Source organism: Microtus pennsylvanicus, chromosome 5 (assembly GCF_037038515.1).
Source record: "Microtus pennsylvanicus isolate mMicPen1 chromosome 5, mMicPen1.hap1, whole genome shotgun sequence".
Lineage (NCBI taxonomy): Eukaryota > Metazoa > Chordata > Mammalia > Rodentia > Cricetidae > Microtus > Microtus pennsylvanicus.
Genome location: NC_134583.1, coordinates 18,595,408 through 18,608,407, shown reverse-complemented (window position 1 = coordinate 18,608,407; position 13,000 = coordinate 18,595,408). Strand labels below are relative to the sequence as shown.

Below are 13,000 nucleotides of genomic sequence, written 5' to 3'. Positions count from 1 at the left end.
ATGGGCCGTGAAAGGCTGGGTGTTAAAAGTAAAAGCGGGCTGTGCAGCAAATGGGATGGAAAATTAAATGAAATTAAATAGCTTGAACGGCCGTATTGTCCCTTATTAAAAAGACACATTAATTACATGGTCTCAGCCTTATTCAAAGACAATGTTGAGACTCAATCAAAACATTCCACTCAGCTTTTTTATCGACTTAAAATGGGCGTCCAGAGGCCCTGTTAAAGCGAAATCCCTCCTACACGGAGGTGCATGGAGAGCGTGGTTTGGGGCGGTCCTGCAGCCTGCCCAGCAAGGCTGGCACTCGGCTCCCGCGGCGGTTAACAGGTTGCCTAGGGAGGCTGGCTCTCACAGGGCTGCAGCGGGCGGGAAAGGAGGGTCATTCGACCTGGCCGGCAGCTTCCACCCGGCTACCGGCCGGCTTAGCTCGGCCACCCTGCGATCCTCCTGGCAGGAAAGAGCAGACCTAGGCCTTCCTGGACGAGCACGGTGGTTCGTCTCGGATCACGCTTTTGGGGACGATCAGTCTCGGTTCTCGGGGTCCCCTGGGAGGCTGAGCTGGCTGCCCCGCGTAGGTCCAGGAGTCAGGTCCCCGCTATTGCGCCACACAGTCCTCACCCGAGATGGAGAGAGCCCTGGCTGGCCTGCGCAGGCCCGAGCCGCCGGATTCAGCGGTTGCCAGCGCTCCAGCGCTGGCCCGGGAAGCGCCCCCTGCGGGTGTCTGTGCCGGCCCGGCGGCCGGGTCAGAGCAGACCAGCTGCTCTGCCCCCGAGGCGCGGGTGGGACATTAAGGCCGGTTCTGAATAGGGAGACTGCGACCGGCTCTGGGAACGCCACCAGATGACGCGCCGGCGACGAGGCCTTTCCCCCCTTAATTACGTGGACGATGGGTGCGCGGCGGCCAGAAGACTTCAAACTTGTAGTCAAGGACGCAGCCCTGACACCGATGGTGGGTTTTGTGGTGCCTTTTTTTGGTTTTGTTTTCTTTTTTTTTCTTTTTGTTTTGGTTTGGGTTTTTTGTTTTGTTTTTTTTTGGGGGGGGGGGTTTAAGTCTGCCATTGGAAACGACTCAATAAAAGTATTCAGAGTCCCTCTCAAGTTGCCTTTTAACCGGAGTTCTCCAACTTATTTCTTAGTTCTTTCGGTTGACATGGTGCAAAGAAAAGTCAGCGAGCGTGCTGCTGAATTGCAATGTCTTGGGGCACCTCCATATTCACGCTTCTCTGCCGGCCTCTGCCCGAGGAGCCCGCGCTCAATTCGATTTTCCTTGCTATTGGGCACATTTAGGAGCGCCTCTATTTGTGAAGTTCATTTCTAGGCAAATGTATTCAAGAGCTGATGGGAATGAATAGGACCGTGTGTCAGCCGCCCCTAATTGGGATTAAAGCACTCAGGAGCATATGCAGAGACTGCCAGAAATTCTCAGGTTGCATTGTCTTCAGACTTCCACCCGCTCGGACGCTCCTCCTCCAAGGGAGATTTATAAAGATTGCGGGGAGAAACTGAGGAAAGAAAGACGAAAGGAAAAGAGCCAGGCTAATAGCTCAGGATGGGGCTGCAGCTCAGCTAGTGGAGCTGGCGGCTTCGCAGAAAAGAGACTGCAGGATAATTGAATGCGGGCGGGGGAGCAGGTCCGAACTCTAATCTGAAAGGCGGAGAGTTAAAAGGCGAAATAAAGATGTTCTTGAAGCTCCCAAACGCCCCTTCCTTTTTTCTTTCCCCTGAAGAACCTGCCTTTATTTTTCTTCATCTCTGCTGCCATTCTGCATCCCAAAGCACATACCCTCCCTCGAAGAAATTTTACACAGGTTGATACTTGAAACGGAGAAGTATCCTCGCATAGGAAATAAAAATAACTTTTGCATGTTGAAAAGGTCGTGCTCAAATAATCCTGGAAAAGTTTCCTGATGAGTGTGTCAAATATATGTAAGTGTGTCAAAATACAAACACAGTAAGTTCTCCTGTACATACAAATAGCGTTTGGATATGTAGTCCACCTGTAAATCTCAGTCCAGAAGTAAACAGTGAGGTTTGGGGCTGAGGTGACAAATCCTTTGAAAAACTGGGAACTGGAATGGAGCTGAGACTGAGACAGTTTTCTAAACAGAGCAATGGCAGCCTCCTTAAGCATCCTCCCCCAGGAGCAGAGAGGCCTGAAAGACAAACCAAACACTAAACAAGAGTGAGGATTTCCAGTGTTAACCAGGATTGTTTGGTTTCGGAGTTGTTTGGCTCACCTGGAAGCACTGGTTTCTTAGAGGACTCCGAGACTGGGTGTCAGGACACAGAATCAGAGGGAGATTTCTCATCACATCCTTTGCGGTAACGTTTTGGATTTGATAAGGTAGGCATATACAAGAATATAGTTCCAGTTAAAAGTTATTATTCAGTCATAAAGAAAACTCTTCATGAGTGCAAGGGGGAAAGAAATAGAGGTGGGATGAGGCTCTGGAGGGGACAGTAACCAGTAGCTTCTGTGACAAACTTCTATTCAACACTGACTCTCACGCTGATTTCAGGGAACTTACTAACCACACAAAACCCAGAATCCCCAGGTCCTAAAGAAGCTGTAGTGGAAAGCTGTGCTCGCCAACTATGATGGGGATCACGTGCCACAAGAACAAGCTCCAGGAGTGACTGGACATTTTCCTTTGCAGTTCCTCAGCAAAACTAAAAGCTTCTTTTCTTCCCAGGGCAGCTCACCTCATAATTACATTGCACAAGTTTGTGTCCTATAGAAAGTAGGTCTTCCTTGAATCCGATTTTTCTTTTGTTTGTTGTTGTCATTACTCCTTATTCTTTTTTTTAAAAAAGTTATTGCATTTTATTATCTGCTTTGGGTGTGTGTGTGTGTAAGTGTGTGTCTGTGTGTGTCTGTGTGTGGGTGTGGTGTATGCACATGCCAGGGCACAGCTGTGTAGATCAGAGAACAGCTTACAGAGTGAGTCAGTTCTCTTCAAACATGTGAGTTCACAGGATCAACCTCAGGGCATTAGGCTCAAGCCTTCTCGCCAGCCCTCTTTGCATCTTTTGATTGGCATAACCTAATTGTACCAAGTAATGAGCTTTGCCGTAGAATGTTGATAAATTCTTGTCTTACTTTTAACATATTCATCCTACTTATTATTACCTACTATTGTCTAACTTCCTTGGAAAGTGGTACATAATGGAAAGAAGCTAACTGTGCAGGCAGATTTATAGGTAAACTATGAATAATGGAAGTTCACCAGATATTCTTTACAGTGGTAATAGGAGCAAAGCAATAGAAACCACCAGCTATATCACAATCAATAACCAAACTCAACTGCATTAGCTCCATCGCCCCAAAACAATGAACAACCTCACCACCAGTATCTAGCACCTTACTGATCATGGCCTTGTCTCACGCATGGCTCCATCACATGTGTTATCCATGTTCGTATTCTTGTATCCGTAAGCAATTGATATGCTTAGATTCCTGAAATTCTGTTTGAATGTTATATTTTCATTACACGGTAGGGGTTCACATTCAGATAATATTTCAGATAGATGGAATCATGATGTAAAACTTGGATGAGATTATAAAAATGAAATTTTATGCAAATGCATGGAGACTTTTTTTTCCTTTCTAAATAGCTTTATAAAGGTACAGTGCTCTGGGGGGAGGTACAAGAGATCAAGCCTTGGGGTCACATGTGCTCCACTACTGAACTAAACTTGTAGCCCCTGAGATATATATAATATCCCACATTATAAATTTACTCATTTAAATTCACATTTTTAGTATTTCCCCAGACATGTGCAACCACTGTAATTTTCTATTTTTAGAAAGTCTCTATTCCCAAGTGCAAGAACATGTATTCCAGGCAGTCACCAATGTATTTTCTATACCCAAAGATTTGCTTTTTCAGACATTTCATGTATCCAGCTCATACAATATGTGACTGGACTACATCGTTTTAGCATCATGCTATAGGACTTTGTCTTAGTTCACTTTCTTAGTTCAATAAAGACTGATATCTTTATTGAGAGAGACAGAGAAATAGAACGAGAGAGAGAAAAGAGAGAGAGAGAGAATTTGGGCTCAGATTCTGAAAACAATGAAGTTCATGATAAATTCACTGTATCTGGTGTGATGTAAGGGCTCTTCAGAATTCCAAAGAAGCCCAGAACATCACATGGTAGCTAGAACACGGTGGTCAGCCTGGACTCTCTTCCTCTTACAAAGTTTATAAAATTATATTATGGCAACCCTACTCTCATGATCTCACCTAATCTTTTCCTTTAATTGAAAATAGATTCTTTTCATACAGTATATTCGGATCATAGCTTATCCTATCCAACTCCTCCAAGATGCTCCCAACCTCTCGAAATCCACACAATTTCTTTCCTTCATTAGAGATACAGGCATCTAAAAAATAATAGTAAAGTAAAATAAAATAAAAACAAACAAAAATGAATAGGACAAAACAAACAAATAGGAAAAAAGAGCCAATGAAAAAGCACAAGAGATAATATAGATGCATAGGTGCACACATTTGCACACAGAGAAATTCCATAAAGACACAAAATCAAAAAACAAACAAAGATCTGTAAAAGTGCAGACAAAACAGGAAGGGGGAAAAAGCTCCAAAAATATTAGAGTTTGCTTTTTGAGGACCATCTACTACTGGGCATGGGCCCTGCCTTTAACTGTGGTTTGTAAACCCAGTGAGATGCCCTTGGAGAAAACTAATTTTTCATTTCTGAGGAGTTGTCAACTGAAGATAGCTTCTGGATTAGGAATGGCGGCTTGTGTCCCCTTCCCCTCTCAGTGCTGAGACTGTGCCTGACTTGAACCTGTGCAGGTCTTGTGTGCTGTCACAGTCTCTGTGAGTTCATATGTGACTCCCTCATGTTGTGTTCGGAAGACACTGTTTCACTGGAGTTGGCCATCACCTGTGACTTATAATCTTTAGGTTTCCTCCAAGTCAACTCAGCTTGGAGGAAAATATTAACTCTACATCCCCTCAAAAATATCACCTAAAAGAAGAGCTTTAGGAAATGTTGGACTCCCCTAAACTCCAATAGTTGACTCTTGATTCCCTTAAGTCAGAAATGACAGTGCTCTTCTTGTTTATGAGTAGAGTAATTGTGTCCTTGTCTGGCCCAAAAGGCATGAGAGCAAGCTTTTGCGGATGTGCATTGCTCTTTTTATACTAAATCTCAATCTTATGATTTTGCCAGTAAAGACTCAGGAGTCAGATGTTGGGATGAAAACATTTTAGCTCGGAAAGGCAGAGGAGCAACCAGTTGGCCTTTTTCCTTAGCTGGCATCTCAGAAAGAGCTTCCTTTCTGCCATCCCAAAACAAATGATCACCAGACTCAAAGTCCCTCCTACCTACTTCCTGTGAGTTTCTCTAGTCAATTTCCAGACTTCGCATAGCTCTCTACGGCTACTTCATGCCAACCAGTTGTTGGCTCTGCTTCTTGACCCAAGGTTGATTTTATTTAATTGATGCAAACTCAGGGCCCACAGTGTAATCAAATATCCTGCAACAGAACATGGCCAGTACTTTCCTTTATTTTTGAAAAGAATGTTCAGGGGATGAGGGAAGCATAATTGTGACATATGCTATCCTATTGACCATGTCAGGTAGGAAGGAGTCTAACATTCCCTAATCACCCCATGGGCATCCTTCATGGCACTTCTGGGCTCAAAAATGATAGCCTTCCCAGATAGAGGAGAATCAACTATTCTCCAAAAGGATTCATGAATAACTGTGGTCCTTGCTAGAACACACAAATAAATTCCAAAGAAATAACCATTATTTTCTTTCTTTGAATGTTATATGAAAACATTGTTTCTAAATAGCATCAGTCATCATAAAGGACCAAACCCGAAGACAGACATCAGAATGTAGGAGTGTCCAAATACTCGTGATTGGACCATTCTGAGCCTCTAATCTAATCAATTTTACAGCAGATACACCTTTATATAAATAGTTTTTCAGGTGGTAAGTTTCTTTAGTTGGTTGGTTGGTTGGTATTTATTTTTTGGTGGGGGATGTTCAAGACACAGTCTCACTGTGAAGCTCTGGCTGTCCTAGAACTCATTATGTATACCAGTCTGACCTAGAACTCAGAGATCTGTCTGCCTCTTCCTCCCAAATGCTGGTATTAAAGGCATTTACCACCATGCACCGGTTCTTCAGGTAATAAGTTCTATGAAGCAGAATAAAGTAAGGCCAATACTGAGGAGGGTGCTGTTTTATATGGAGTGGTTAAAAACGATCTCGCTGATGTTATTTGACTGGAAGGAAGGAAGAAGACAGTCATGTAAAACGTTGGGGGTGTATTAATGCCCTGTCCTACTAGTCTGATGTCAGCTTGGCATTCAAACTAGAGTTATTGGAAAGGAGGGAACCTCAGTTAAGAAAATGCCTCCATAAGATCTGGCTATGACACATTTTTAAAATTAGTGACGGATGGAGGGGAGCCCAGCCCATTGTGAGTGGTGGTGTTATTCCTGATGGTCCTGGGTTCTAAGAGAAAGGAGGCTAAGCCTAGTGGTCATGCATACCTTTAATCCCCACACTCAGGAAACAGCGACAGGCTGATCTCTACAAGTTCGAGGCCAGCCTGGTCTGCAGAGAGATTCCCAGGACAGCCAGAGCTACACAGAGAAACCTTGTCTTGAAAATAAACAAGCAACCAAAAAAAAAAAAAACCCTGAAAGAAAAAAATAGGCTAAGCAAGTCATGAGAAGCAAGTCAGTAAGCAGCACTCCTCCACGGCCTCTGCATTAGCTTCTGTCTCCAGTTTATTGCCCTGTTTGACTTCCTGTCCTGCCTTCTTTTTTTTCTTTTTACTTTTATCTGCATTTATTTCATGTTGAATTTATTCTTGTGCCATAAGTTTTTGTTTCTTCAGTTCCTTCTGGGATATCTTTTTCTTCTGTGCAACCTCCTCTTCTGGCTTTGGAACAATCTGTTCCTTTTCAGTGAGGATCATCTCGATGTGGCAGGGGGAGATCATGTATGGGTTAATCCGGCCATGAGTTCTGTAAGTTCGTCGGCACATCTTAGGTGCTTTGTTCACCTGGATGTGCTCAATGACTAGAGAGTCCACATCTAAACCCTTCAGTTCAGCATTGCTCTCTGCATTTTTCAGCATGTGCAGCAAAAATTCTGCACTCTTTTTTGGCCACCGACCCTATGTCCAGCCCCACTGTTTGGCCTGGGCACACCTACCGACTCCACCATTGTACCGTTGGAATGGCACACACTGCTTCTTCAAAGTGACATCTTTCAGATACTTGGTGGCTTTTCGGATATGCATACCCTTGATGGCCTGGGCCGTTTCATGGGTGTTCTTAAAGTGAACCCAAAGGTTTGATCCTCTCGATTTGCATGATTTTGTAGGGTTTTCTGGGTCAAGAGAGTAGCGAACCATCTTCACGGGTCACCTCTGGCCGCTTACAGGAAGAGGCCCGTCCTGACTTCTTCAATAAAGAACAGTCATGTGGAAGAAGAAGCCAAATAAAGCCTTTCCTCCCCAACTTGGTTTTGGTCATGGTGTTTGGTCACAGCAATAGAAACCCTAACAAAGACATGCCCCAAGGTAGACGTACACCTTGTAGTTTCAAAGTTTAGCAGGGAACAGAGAATGTGAGGTGTATATGAGGATGGAGGTAGATGATAGCAGAGAGAAAATAGTGATGTCTCTTTGTGTAGGTTCTTCTGAATTATACTAAAGACTATAGACATGTGTGTTTCACTAGTCCAAGTTCTCATAGAGATGTTGGGTAAGACGATCAGGTAGGAGACAGAGACTTTAATATCTTTAATATGAGATTTTTCTATAAAGGGAGCTAAAAGAAATAGGATGATAACTAGAAAGAGACATAGGATTAAAGAATTTTAAATTTGGTGGACATACCAGCAAACCTGTGTGGTGACAAAGGCTAAAGGTATTGATGCTGCGGGAGAGAATTTCAGCCACTCAGACCCTGGTAGTTCCTCCACCTTTACATCTTACCAAATCATGAAAGTGAGAGAACCCTAAAGATCAACTTATCCATTTTTCTTCTTGTTAGTTTATTCAAAGCGGAAACACAGAAAAGCTACGCTTGCCCAAAACTGTGCAACCGGTGGGAGATTCAGCTTCCCCTTTGTACCTCACCATGTTTTCCTAATGTAGTTTTTTATTAAATATTTTATTTAATATTCATATATGAACATAGTTTGTTTGAATCCAACCCATCCATATCCTCTCCTCACTGTAGTCTTTTTCCCGAATTAATTATTCATTAATTCCCACTTAGATCACGTTTAAATGTAGCATTCAGTGCATTAAATACATTCAGACCATTGTACAAGCATCACTACCTGTTCCCCAAACACAAACTTTGTGTTCATTAAATAACAGTTCACATCCCCTAGCCACCCAATCTGCACCCACTGACGTGCATTTTACCTTGATGCTCCATGAATTTGGCCGTTCCAGGTCCCACATAGAGTAAAATCATAGAAAAAATAGTGTCTGGGCTATTTTCATCTGGCACATTGTTTTCAAGATGAACATCATAAAATTGTACAATACAAAGTATACATTTCATATGCAAAACTATGAAAGTTTAACCCTGTAATCAAGGGGCAGAGGTATCACCAGGAACAAGCACAAAGCAAGCTCCTCCAGCTGGCATCATTTCTTAGTGTGGTCTGTTAGAGGGAAGAGGAGAGAAGGAAATGTTAGCTTTTCATCCTGGTACTCTCATGCCTCCTGTTGGGAAGCAAAGGAATTGACTCTCTCCTAATCACTGTTAAAAAAAAAAAAAAAAGCAAGAAGCAATTCATAAAATTCAAATAACTCTGAACCAAAAAGGCATAACAAGGTGAAATTTCCCATAGTTATTTGTGATTCAAACTGCCTGGCAGGTGATGTGCATCTGAGATTCAAACACTCAGAAGGTGGGCAGGAGGATTGCTTGAGCCCGAGAAGCTGAGAAGGCTGCGGGGTATCCACCAGAGATGACTGCTTGGGCGGGCATGGATTTAAGCAATAGAAAGTCTTTATTAGCCAGCTGGTGACTTCGTTGAGTATTCAGGATCCCAGTGTAGCCCTGAGCCTTTCTCGGGGGTGAACTTTCAAGCAGAAAAACCATAACCTGGGTTGATATACTTCGGTTAACAAAAACAGTTAGTCAGAAGCAGAGCTGCAGAAGCCAAAAAGCTTGAACAGTATAGATTTTGATGGAACAGGTCTTTGTTTCAGTTTTGGCAGGTGGTGTTATCCACATGCTGAGTTTCATGGCCTGAATGTGTTCTTCCACCATGGAGTCAGTTATGCTAAGAGCTGCGGCCTGTTATGTTCTGTTGAGTATGAGTCAAATTGTGCATTCATCTGGGGGCAGAATGTTATGCTGTCCTTTTAGCATTAAAAATGTAACAGAATATATTCTCTGCTTATAGGCGTTTGAGCAAGCAGAGTCCTATACTGGGAGACAGGAGTAAAAGGATCACTGGCCCAGCCATGGCTCTAAATACAGTATTTAACCAGGAGAACAAAGATTGGTGCTAGTTGTTAGATTCTTGACATCTCCTTTTCCTTCCTGAAGGTTATTTTGTTCATAACTAATTTTTGTTTAATTATCCCTGACTGATCGGTATAAAAGCAACAAGTTTCTCCCAGTGCCAGAAAGAAACTTTCTTACTCATAAAGAGGAGGTCCGGACCTCTTCAATTCTGAACAGCTACACTAAGGAATGTAAGTGGGCTTTCAAATCGGAAGCAGAATTTTCTAGATGGCCCAGGTCTACAGTTACTTTAGTATTGAGTTTCTTAAAGTTTTTAACCCCTGTAAGTAGGGCTGACGTTTCCATTGCAGCAGAGCCTGGTACCTGCCTCCACCGACAGGGGGGATGAGAAGGGTGGTGGCTCATCTCACATGAGAAAACCCAGACTCTAACTGAGGTGGGCCCCGCCTTCTGTTTCATTAGAGGTGAACACCTGTGGTTTAATATGCATGAGAATACAATGGAGTGAGTTTTCCTTCTGTGAGTAAAAATTCAGAAGAACCAACCCAAGAGTCTTTTGGGCCTGGAAATACATTATACTGCCATTTCTGGGATTAACCAGATGTGTGTGGCTACAGAAATCTACATGAGGGAACTATCTTGGGTGACATTAAACAGGCACCCTTCCCCTGAAGGTCCTTGTGCTGGCTAGTCTTGTTATTTTGACACACAGAGTAGAGTTATCTGAAAGGAGGGAACCTCAATTAAGACAATGCCCCCATAAGATCTGGTTGTAAGGCATTTTCTTCATTAGTGGTTGATGGGAAGAAGGCCCTGTTCATTGTAGATTGTGCCATCCCTGGGCTGGTGGTCCTACGTTCTATAAGAAAGCAGGCTGAGCAAGACAGGGGAAATAAGCCTGTAAGCAGCACCCTCCCATGGCCTGTGCATCAACTTCTGCCTCCAGGTTCCTCCCCTACTTGAGTTCCTGTCCCAACTTCCTTCAATGATAAACAGTGATGTAGAAGTATAAGCTAAATAAACCCTTTCCTCTCCAACTGGCATTCTGGTCATGGTGTTTTCTTGCAGCTATAAAAACCCTAGAACTGTTTGTTAGGGTGATCTTAGGTTGAGCCTATTTACAGCTGTGAGAGTCAGAAGTGGAATGTATTGTTTGATTAGTTCCAATTCCAACATAAGACGGTGTCCAGGCACAGCCAGCAGTCCTGACGTATGTCCAGTTGAGTATGGTTAATAAAATGATACACTCTTTCCAGCATCCTGAACACTGACGGCCTGGCCTCCGCTGCCTCCTGGACATTTATCTTTGAGGTTACCGAAAGCATTCCCAGAGAAATTGTAGTTTTGGAGGTAGGTCTCATATTTCAGAGATATCATGATGGGTCATTTTGGGTCAATGGGCACAATGACTCTGTGTGCAGGTTTCCTTGGGATCCAGACCACTCAGGTATAACCTGAGCTATGTTCTGCTAGCTTTCCAGTAATGATTTTTTGCTTCCTGCCAGACCATAACTTTTATGGATATGGAATTGCATTGCTGGTGGCCACAGTTAAGTACTATGAAGGAATCAGTGTGCCCCCAGGAAAATTAGGATTTGTAACCTCATGGATCACAATGGTATTTACCTGGTTTCTGGCAGCCCAGGGAAGAATTAGCTGGGCAGGCATAGCAGTGGATAGATCAAGCCCCTTCTCGTGACCTGTGAAACCACTGCACAGGGGCATGCTCCTCCCTAGAGTAAACAAACCATCCCCCAGTAGCCTCTGAATGTAATATTTTAGAGAAATCTACCTAGAAGGTAGGTAGGTTGTGTCTCATTGGCTAGATCGGCTATGAACTTCATGAGCTCCCCAGTTCCCATCTTTCTTAATTCTCATATCCCAGATCAATAGGACAAACTGAGATCATGGTAACAACTCATTCTATAGCCTTCTTCAGCTGGTGGGACTCTCTCTCTCTCTCTCTCTCTCTCTCTCTCTCTCTCTCTCTCTCTCTCTCTCTCCCTCTGTCTCTCAGACTTTTTAAAAAATGTATTCATTTATTTATTAAGTCTACAGTGTTCTGCCTGCATGCCAGAAGAGGGCACCAAAGCTCATATAGTTGTAAGCCACCATGTGGTTGCTGGGAATTAAACCTGGGTCCTCTGGAAGAGTAGACAATGTTCTTAACCTCTGAGCCATCTCTCCAGCCCTCAGATTGTGATTCTCTTTACACATATAAGGTCACCAGGTTGAAATTTTTAGGCAGGCTCAGACACGGGCAAGAATACAGACTCTTGAAGTTTCTGATGGATAGCCCTCTGGGTCTGTTGCAGGGTCTGCAAGGAAGAAATGGTTAGCAATTTTTATCTTAAGAACTTCTCAATAGAGGATGCATCTGTCCCTTAGGAGGGTAAAAAGGTAGGAGGTTGGCTCAATTTTTGCTGGACTCAAGGACACATGTTAAAGGTGTTTGCCCCCCTTCACCACCCTTTTTAACCTACCCTGAGCATGGTAGCCAATAGGCACAATGTAGATAATCAACATTTAGGACCATTGCCAAATTTATGCAAACTTTGGCTGCTGAAGTTCTCACCATTGTCAGACCCTAGGGAGGGGCAACCCAAACCTAGAAATAAGATCTGAGCTTGAGTAACAGCAGTTTTAGTTGCTCCCAATTGGAGATTGGTGACCATCTGTCTTTTGATAATGACAGGGTGTACTGTTCTCCCGTCTGGCAAGAACCATCACCCATTTGTCTCCTATTTCTCTTTTTTTCCTTTTTGTGTACTTGATTTCCTTGCATGGATTGGGCTCTGGAGCAATTCAGGATCAGGCAGGGTAACTAAGATCTGGAGAGGTCCCACTGGTTCTAGGGATGACTTCCTGGTGCCTAAGTCTGCTGTCCTGTCCCCTCAGGCTTCTGGGGATTCCCCTTTTTTGTTTGACAGATTGGACAGAAACATCCCACTGACAGGACATAGGGATAGTTGAAATGCTGGAATACACTGTAGCTGACTTTTGATAGCCTTTGATGAAACAATTCTAACAAAAAAGACAGGAGGTAGTTCCAGGACAGCCAGAGCTACATAGTGAGACCATGTCTTAAAACAAACAATTAACAAAGTATCTGAGACTACAAAATCTTTCTTTTATCCAATAAATCATAATTTCTAAAGGCATTCTCCATTCCGCTCACCACATGGATTCCCGTGCCTGCAGAGGCCAGAAAAGAGCATCGGCCCCCTGGAACAAGAGTTACAGACAATTATGAGTCATCATAGGGATGTTTGGAACTGAGTTCCACTCCTCTGGAAGAGCACAGTGCTCTCAAAGGCTGAGCCATCTCTCCAGCCCCCTGTTTAGTGATTTGTAAAGCTGAGCACCAAAGACTATACTTTCCATAATCATTTTCTATAGTTCATTAAAACTGAGTCCTGAAGAAGTTCAGTAATTCATATCGGCCATATGCCAGTTCTTGCTGGCGTCTGGGGCTGAGATCAGTTCAGCGCTCTGCCTGCCAT

The 13,000-nt window shown here is 43.5% G+C and overlaps 1 pseudogene; it reads right to left on the bottom strand.

Moving 5' to 3' along the window:
* Positions 1 to 6,859: 6,859 nt before the first annotated feature.
* LOC142850711 (large ribosomal subunit protein uL22-like) lies at positions 6,860 to 7,441 on the bottom strand (annotated as a pseudogene).
* Positions 7,442 to 13,000: the final 5,559 nt, after the last annotated feature.